At 39.6% G+C, this 9,191-nt stretch overlaps 1 protein-coding gene across 7 annotated transcripts in view; it reads right to left on the minus strand.

The window, feature by feature from the left end:
- Window positions 1-9,185, minus strand: part of ATXN2 (ataxin 2) — a 107,576-nt gene extending 98,391 nt beyond the window's left edge. For 5 of the 7 annotated variants that reach the window (XM_034672404.1, XM_034672402.1, XM_034672407.1 and 2 more), the window contains exon 1: window positions 9,060-9,158. The gene's annotated coding sequence lies outside the window, so the exon portion shown is untranslated. Of the gene's footprint in view, window positions 1-9,059 lie in introns of all 7 variants that reach the window. The other 2 variants (XM_034672406.1, XM_034672405.1) reach the window with 1 other exon arrangement.
- Between the last annotated feature and the right edge of the window lie 6 nt (window positions 9,186-9,191).

A 9,191-nucleotide genomic window follows, 5' to 3' on the forward strand; every position in this document is an offset into this window, starting at 1 on the left:
ATGCTTAACTGACTGAGCCACCTAGGCACCCTATGTAGACGACAACAACAACTCAATCCCAGAACCCTGAGATCATGACCTGAGCTGAAACCAAGAGTTGAACACTCAACTGACTGAGGCACCCAGGCGCCCCTTCTCCTTTTAACAAAGAAACTGAGCCCAAGAGTAAGTGACCTGCCACAATTATTCAAACAGCTTACCTCTTCCCAGGTGTCAACAACTGCTTCAACAGATTGGGACACAGCAGTGAACAAAATCAAGTTTCTGCCTTCATGGAGCTTAAATTTTAGTTACGAAGCGTGAACCCTGATTCTAGCCTATACTGGGGTTACCAGATAAAATAAAGGATGCCCCATTAAATCTGAATTTCAAATACATGAATAATTTTGTTCCATGCAATTTGGGACATATTTATACTTTAATATTAGTCACTGTTGATCAGAAATTCAAGTTCAGCTGGGCATCCTGTATTTTTATTTGCTAAATCTGGCAACCCTATCAGAGACTTAACTGTAAAACCCTTCCTCAATCCTTTTACAGCATCTCAGCGCCTCTAAATTAGTGACTTCACTACATCAACAAAATATTACAGTTTACATCACAACACAGTATATATATGTTAACTCAAACAGATCTTTAAAACAATTCTTACCTCAATGCAATGCATTCTAGTATCTTCTATTCTTTTTCATTTTTCTAAAAATACTTGTCATGACCCACTAAAATGATTTTTACAATTTATGAAGGGGTCATGACCTACAGTTTGAAAAATACTTCTTTGAAAAATATGAAAAACAATTTACCTTTGTGTTGAGTAACTATCATGAGCACATCAACTAACTATATTGTGCTATAAAATGGTAATGCCTCATGTCTACCAAGGCACACAGCTATAACCTTAGAGTCAAATGGTATACTTTGAGTTCTTGAGTCTGTTTTTTAATAATTCTCCAATCTCTTAACTTTTTGTCATGCTATTAGTATTTCTCATTGCTGTCAATATGTTTGTCTCTAAAAGTTTTACCTTTCTGGGGCACCTGGGTGGCTCAGTCTGTTAAGCGGTCTGACTCTTGATTTCAGCTCAGGTCACGATCTCAGGGTGCACTCAGAGTCTGCTTGTCCCTCTCCCTCCCTCTCTCTCATGCTCTCTTTCTCTCAAATAAACTCTTTAACAATTAAGTAAATAAAAGTTTTACTTTCCTACTGCTGGCAATCTGTGAATCAAAAATGCATTATGTAAAATCATGTGTAAAGTAAAAGCAATAAACTCTGAAAGAGGCCCTGAAGAGCTTCCCCTCTCTGTAATCTACACAAACTTCAACGTAAAACCATAGGTCTTGTCTCTACCTAATTTTCAAGTGTGTTTCAGGAATGAAAATAGGTAACTACACAATGTCCACAAAAATGATTTTTGAGCCCCAAAGGAAAAATGCACAATTTGGTTCAAAACAAGCCTTTTCCTTCTTTTTAAACTAAAACTATAATCGAGATTTTGACTATTCACAAGATTACTAAGATGTTTAATGATTCATAAAACACAGTAAGAACATAAAGTGGCAATCAAAAATATCTGACCAAATAACTGTTAGATAAAGCCTCTCGAAGTGATACTTTCAAGTACAACATTCTGAAGTTCTTATACGCTTAATAAAAATCAGCCACATTCATTTATAAGTACATCGCAGACATTTATAAGTACATCGCATTTATAAGTACATCGCAAAAAGTTTCATATCACAAACTGACGGGATTTACAAAGAAGCCATTATAAAATGCCATTTTATCCAGTTCCCAAAATGCAGTTAGCTATTAATCACGGCATGAAATTGCTATTTTATGGCCACTTCAAGGCTCATAATATAAGCAATCTACATTAGAATATTTTTAAATTAAAAGTAATTTCTGATTTTCACATGACAACAACTGCAAATAATTTTCAGCAAATAAAATCTAAAGTTAATAGTTGTGGCAAATTTTCATAAGAAACTCCAAATTCATAACAATACTAAACTATTAAAAATAATAAAACCGAGGACTTAACATTTAAGTATATTTCATGCCACATATGTACAAAATTACTTGTATCTTCAAAAAGATAAAGAACTAGACCTATTTTACTGAGTCAAACTCAAGGTTACAAAAAGATACCCTGAAGGTCAAGGACTGTGGTTGTTATATTCTTTAAAATATACAGCATAACCTTTTTTATGTCTATGTCTGCATTTATTTAAAGAGAGAAATATTGGGGCACCTGTGTGGCTCAGTCGTTAAGCATCTGCCTTAGGCTTGGGGTATGATCCTGGAGTCCTGGGATCGAGTCCCGCGTCAGGCTCCCTGCTCTACTGGGAGCCTGCTTCTTCCTCTCCCACTCCCCCTGCTTGTGTTCCCTCTCTCGCTGGCTGTCAAATAAATAAAATAAAATCTTAAAATAAAATAAAAATAAAGAGAGAAATATTATAAAATTCTACAAATAAGTTGCTTTGGGCAAGTCCCCTAACTTCTCAAAGCTTAGGGTATTTTCCCTTCTATTTTAAGATAAGATTTTGTTATTTCTTCCTGCTCTGAAAGTCTACAGTTTAAGGAGGAAAATATTTTAAAAGACAATATATACTCTTGAAGCTGAAAGAGTATGTACCATATGATTCCTTTTTGTTTATTCTATATATGTTCACAAAGAGTCTGAAAAGACAAGCTCCAAACTTTCAACAGTAGTTCTATCAAAGGAAAGACTGTGGATGATTTTAAAGGAGTTTTGGCTTTGTTTTTTGGTTTTCTGTGCTCTTTTCTAAATGAGTATTTAAAACTTACTGTTTTTCAAATTATGAGACAGACAGAACTTTCACAGTACCTATACAAAGACAGTTTCTCTATTAAATTTTATTTTTAAAAAAGATTTATTCATTTTTGCGTGCGTACAAGAGCGAGCGAGCACAAGAGAGAGCGTGCGCTCAAGCGAGGGGGAGGAGCAGAGCAAGAAGCAGACTCCCTGCCGAGCAGGAGCCCTACTCAGGGGTCCATCCCAGGACCCTGGAATCGTGACCTGAGACGAAGGCACACATTTAACCAACTGAGCCACCCAGGAACCCCCTCTATTAATTTGAAGAATAAATCTGTTCTGTTGAGTCAACATGGATGGACTTACAGGGTATTATGCTAAGTGAAAGTCAGTCAGACCGAGAAAGACAAATACCATGATTCTACTCTTGCACGAAATCTTAAAAAAAAAAAAAAAGAATAAACAAAAAGCAGAATCAGAACTATAAATAAAGAGAACAAACTGATGGGTGGGGGAGCAAACTGGGTTAAGGGGAGAGGGAGATAAAGTCACTCACGAGAATAAAAAGTAGAGCAGACGGAATATAATCAATGATATTTTAATAGTGATGTATTGGGACAGATGATAGCTATACTGTGGTAAACATAGCATAATGCATAAACTTGTCCAATCACTAAGTTGTACACCTCAAACTGATGTAATATTATGTGTCAACTATACTCAAAAAAATAACAAAGGTCAAAAAAAAAAAAAGAAGAAGAAGAAGAAGAAGAAGAAATCTGTTCTGGACACTGGTTCAAGTACATCTTTTACCTCCACTGTACCACAAGCAGCTGAAGATCCGCTGAAGATCCACAACCACGTTCTATACATATCGTCGTGTCACAAAGCCTGAAAACTTATATATATTATATATAAAAGAGACAAAAAAATCTCTTGAATTAATTGGTGTTTTAAATAACAGGAAAGTGGTTTATGACACCACTGCCTACAAAATTGCAAATCTGCTTTGTTTGGCAAGCACCTCAAGGGAGACTACTACTATTCTATGTAGAACATTTATCTTCAAAAGCAGAAGAAATTCTTTTTGAGTAGAAAAACATACTTTAAGGATATCAAAAAACACATTAAGATACAGCTCAACGTATCATAAGTAATGCTAGTAAAGGTTACACGTTCAAAAGTGCCTACGTTACAGATTCCGGATTAGATGCTACAACCTTTCAAAGATGATACCAGCTTCACGTTCACTGATGAGTAAATTTTCTGATAAAAACATCCCTATTCTTGAAGTCTAACATCTAAGCAGGCAAAAAGACCTCAAGAGGAAAGAGCACCCTTTTAATTTAGTAACACTCTTGCTAAAATATGAAAAAGACCACTGTATTAACCTCTTAAAATCCCGGTATGGTAATAGTCATAAATGACCCAGATGTGCTTCAAAAACAAAAACAAGTACTTTCACTTGATACAGTAGCAGGTAGGCCTGTTAATGAACTATATTGCAGCTGAAGTTTCACAATCATTTGAAATAGCTACAAAAACAGGGTGTTGTTAAGGCTCAACTCTTTATATATCAAAACACTATCACTATCAATCCAAAATAGAAAATTACAATTCCAGGAAAAAAATCTTCTAAGAACTCGGAATCTGTTTCAAGGTATTAAAAACACACTTTGCCACGTGAAAGTAAATTCTAACACAGCTGTAGCTACACAGGACCAAAAAAAAAAAAAAAAAAATTCTCCTTCAAGTTGAAACATATGGCTATTAAATAGCTATGAGTTAACATTCCCTGTGTAAAATTTTAACCGTCTAATTAGACATGGAAAATACAAACTTACATTTAACCAAAAAAGGAATTCCATGACTGACATCATTAATGTTTTGACTTTTCAAAATGCAAAATCTTTAAGGAACTACAGGATTACGTTTTTGACAAAGATTTGACGTAGGTTTTTGCCCAATTCAAAAAAGCCTATTTTCTCTAGGTACTTAGAATGAAAATTAAGGCAATTAGGTTACAATATATAAGTCCAACAGAAAAAAATGTACAGCTTTTAATAGCCACCTACAGCTTACCTCTGATGACCTCAATGTCAATTAACTTTTTTGGTCCAACTGCAAATGTGGTTATTATCAATACCCACATAAAAGAATAAATTAACAAAGGATGACAGAGTTTAAACCTTATAAATTACAAATGAGGCCATATGACTAATTAATCTAGAGAAAAGCAAAGGGCTATCTCACCATCAAAACTTTGCTCAAATGTTACCACCTCAAAGAAGCCTCCCCAATCCATTTAAAATTGCAACCCACTCCCTTCCCCCACATTCCCGTATTATACCCTTAATCTGCTCTCCTCTAATCCCATAGCTTTTACCTAATATTATATATAGTTTGCTAATTTAATGTCTCATTTATTGTCTGGTTAATCATTTTAGAATGGAAACACCAGGAGAGCAGCTATCTTCGTTTTATTCATTGGTACATCCCAAGCTCTTGTAACTGCCTATACACAGATTTTCAATAAATTTATATGTTCACTGGTGTCGATGCTTCAGGCTCTTCCAGAAGATATTTAATTTAAAGAGATGAATGTCTCGCAGATATTTAAATGAAAGCTTACACTAAACCGCAGCCTAATTTCCAAGTTGCAATTCCTTAAGAAGCAGTAAAAGTACTAAGCTGAAAATGACTAAAATAAGAAGTTTTTACTCACATTTAATCTTGTATCCAAAGAAATTCTAATGCTGTATTATTTAGGATTAGGAATGGGTAACAGAATGGGTAAACCCATTATTTTTTTAAATAGAAAAGGGAAATGTGGGAGGGGAAGAGCTAGTGATAATTCCCAACAGTGCCATGAAATTATATAAAAGTTAACAAAAATGACTTGGTCACAGGCTAATGGCTAATAAAAAAATGCTTTTAGATAAATGAGGGAGATTAACAACAACAAAAGCTTCAGAACAAGTTTCTCAGAACTTTCATTCCTCTACTTTGTAGAAGTATGAGCACAATAGTTAAACCATGTATCCTCATTAGCGTTAACAGTTACTGTTTTCAAAGCATCTTCCCTTATATTATTTCATTAAATCCTCAGAGAAACCAAATTCAAACTCAAGTATAAATAATCAGGTAGCTAACAAAAGCACTTAATAATGCATTCACTTGACAGTAAGTCAGTAATTTTCCCTTGAAAATCCCCCACAGTGTTTGACAAAGAAACCATTCTATAGAAGAGCCACCTTCTTGGCAATGGAAACTAAAACAAGTCTTCTGAAGAGTAATATGGCACAGCTAGCAAGAGCCATAAAAATCTTAAAGCCCTTTGACCCAGTAAAACCACTCCTGGGAACTTTCTCTAAGGGAATAATTAGACTAAAGCCAAAAGCTATTAGTATAAAGATGTTTACTGCACCACTATCTATAAGCATAAAAATGTGGAAATCCAAATCCCAACAATAGTTGAATGGTTAACCAAAAACCCTAAAAAAATGTAAAGTACAATGCTAAAGAGGAAAAAAAAAATCACAAAATAACATACACAATCATTAAAGCTACATAAAATGAAAAGGTACGAGGCAAAAAAAAAAAAAGATTTTGATTAACAGACTTTAATATTATGGGTATGTTGTTCTAAGAGAAAACAGTCATCTTCTAAAACATATATGATAATTTAAGGCAGGATAAATTTCTGAAAGCCATGAAAAGCCACTATTTAAAAAAACTCAAACATGATGAAATGTTATTTAAAGAAGACATGTGAATTTCTAGACTTTCAAGAATATTTTACTATCACCAAACACATCAAACCCAATGCTTCATTTTCCTTCTTCACCCTTGCCCTCAGAGACTTATTTTAACTGCTGATACACACAAACATATGTGAGGAGACTCTAGAAATTGTAATTTCTTTCTAGAGTAGAAACCCAGTAGCAGTGGTTCAAAATCCAAAGAACTCTACAAGTACATTAAAGATCTATATAAGAATAGAAGTTACACATTATATGAATTCAATAAACAGAACTTCACATTTATCAAAAAGAACAAGGGCCAGAATTTATGTCTCAAACGAAAGAGCCTAAAGCAAGGAAGGATTTAAATTAACCTTAAATGTTTGTAAAGCCTCAAAGAGCAGAAAAAGATGTTTGGTACTAAAACATTCCAAATATTTTTGATCACTCAAGCCACTCTGGAACAAATTCTTTATTATAATTTTTAAGCCTAAGGAGAGCTGAGGCAACTTAAAAGCCTGAGTTTTAATTTCTAATTATTTGAACAAGTTGAATATATCTGTCAAATTTCTATGATACTTAAGAAAAAAAAAAAAACCGAAGATCCTTTTCTATAAATATTACGTACAAAATTTTTCCATTTTTCACTGTGGGTGCCACTGAAAAAGGGAAAATGAAGTTACAGAATCCTAAATGGAAAAAGCTGGGAAAATAAGCACTTTTATCTGAACTAGATGGGGTAAGGTTAACGTCTGTGGGTGGCTCAGAGAAGGGGCAACTGTGGAGGAGAGGTAGGGTAGAAGTAAAAAAAACCAATGTTCACCCTTCCCCCCTTGAAAGCAGCAGAATTCCTTAAAGATCAGCTCTGATTCGTCTTGACGGGTAACTTCTCCTGCCATAAATGAAAATTCTTTGGAAATGGACTGCTGAAAACCTGTTTTCAAAAAGAAAACTCAGTGTATGAAAAAAAAAAAAAAATCCCCGTATCCCACCTTCCAAAGCCCAGGATGTCTATTTCAGGAGGACCCTCGTCATCGACTCTGCCAACCCCGCCTAGGCCTAAGGGAGGCAAGGCAGTGCTGAACACGGATGGGCTCGGGGCACAGGGGAAATGGACTTGCGTGCCCTTGGTGAGCTCTGGCGGCACTCCCCAAGTTAAGGACACTGGCCACAATGGAATGGAGTCTATTGACATTTGCTGCCCCGTTTGAACACTAAGCATTTTCTTAGTTCGTGAAATACGAACTGACAATCACCCCCCCACACACACACCCCCCCAACAAGGCCTTCCCGCACAAACACACCCTCCAAAGTCGGACCCGGGTAGCTGACACAACACAGGGCCCCCAGTCCCTAGCACAAACCTAGGCTTATGGGGGAAGAGGAGGAGACGACGCAAGTAAACACCCGCATTTCTGCCTTCAGGAACCCCACCATGTCCCCTGCTGCAATCCCTACCACCTCGAAATTTTAAAAATTGGGGCGGGGGTTGGGGAAAATGCGCAGCTGCCCGCTCCCTGCCGCCACCATCCCCCTATGTCCCCAGTCTGGCCTGGACTTCTGACGCACGCCTGGGTCCGGCCCTCGCCCACCACTATTCAAAGGCGCCTTCTCCTCGGCGGCCTCAGAACAGCATTGCGGATCGGCCACCACCCGCGGCGGAGAGGCCTTGCGGGGGAAGGAGGGAGGCCGGGAGGGGGCCGGGCACTCCCCACCCCTTCCTCAGGTGGGGGAGGGCGGAACGCTGCGGGAGACACTGCACAGAGCCCGACGATTCCAGGAGTTCTGGAGCCCCCGCCGCCGCCTCAGATTAAAATGGGGAGGAAAGCGGGGGGCCACTACCCACCCACCCCAATCCGGTTCTTCAACCTTTCCCAAGGCAGGGGAATGGGGTCGTTACGCACACTAGACAAACCCTAAGGATTCCAGATGAGCCCCGTGGCTGCCCCTTTAACGGAGGGGGGTACGCTGCCCTAACTTTCCCCCTCCCTCGTTATTCCCCAAAGGGGGAGTTGGCAAGTTTCGGGAGATTGAACCAAAACCTAAAGACCATTCCACGTTAATATTTAAACGGGGGGGGGGGGGCGCTGCCCAAGCATCCCCTCCATGTTGGGGTTAAAAGAGGAACAGGGGCTGACAATTAGTGAGACCTATGAATCCCTCCCGAACACTTAAACGGAGAGGGGGAGGCTGCCCAGTCCTTCCATCNTAGTGAGACCTATGAATCCCTCCCGAACACTTAAACGGAGAGGGGGAGGCTGCCCAGTCCTTCCATCTTGACCGTTTGGGGGAGGGGGGAGGGATGTTGCAGAAGGCTGGACACAACCTGACATTCCCCGAGGGATCCCGCAGCGCCCCCCACCCAAACCCCCGGGCTCCAGAGGGGAGCGGGAGCCCCACCCCCCCTGCGGGCCCCCAGCCCACCCCACCAAGCCAGGCCGGTCACGGGGCGGGGACGACGGTGTGGGCCGCGGGGGAAGGGACGCGAGGCCTGAGCTCGTCCAGGCCCGGAGCGGAGGGGGCTGGGGCGCGACACCCACCTGCCCAGGCCGGGCCGCCCGCCTCCTGCGCTCGCCGCCGCCACCGCGGAGGAGGAGGAAGCCACGGCCGAGGACGACGAGACTGAGGACGGCGCGGCGGCGGGCGACGTGAGAAGGCCGCCGCTGCTGCCG

This window comes from Ailuropoda melanoleuca, chromosome 12, assembly GCF_002007445.2.
Source record: "Ailuropoda melanoleuca isolate Jingjing chromosome 12, ASM200744v2, whole genome shotgun sequence".
In the NCBI taxonomy this organism is placed as follows: Eukaryota; Metazoa; Chordata; class Mammalia; order Carnivora; family Ursidae; genus Ailuropoda; species Ailuropoda melanoleuca.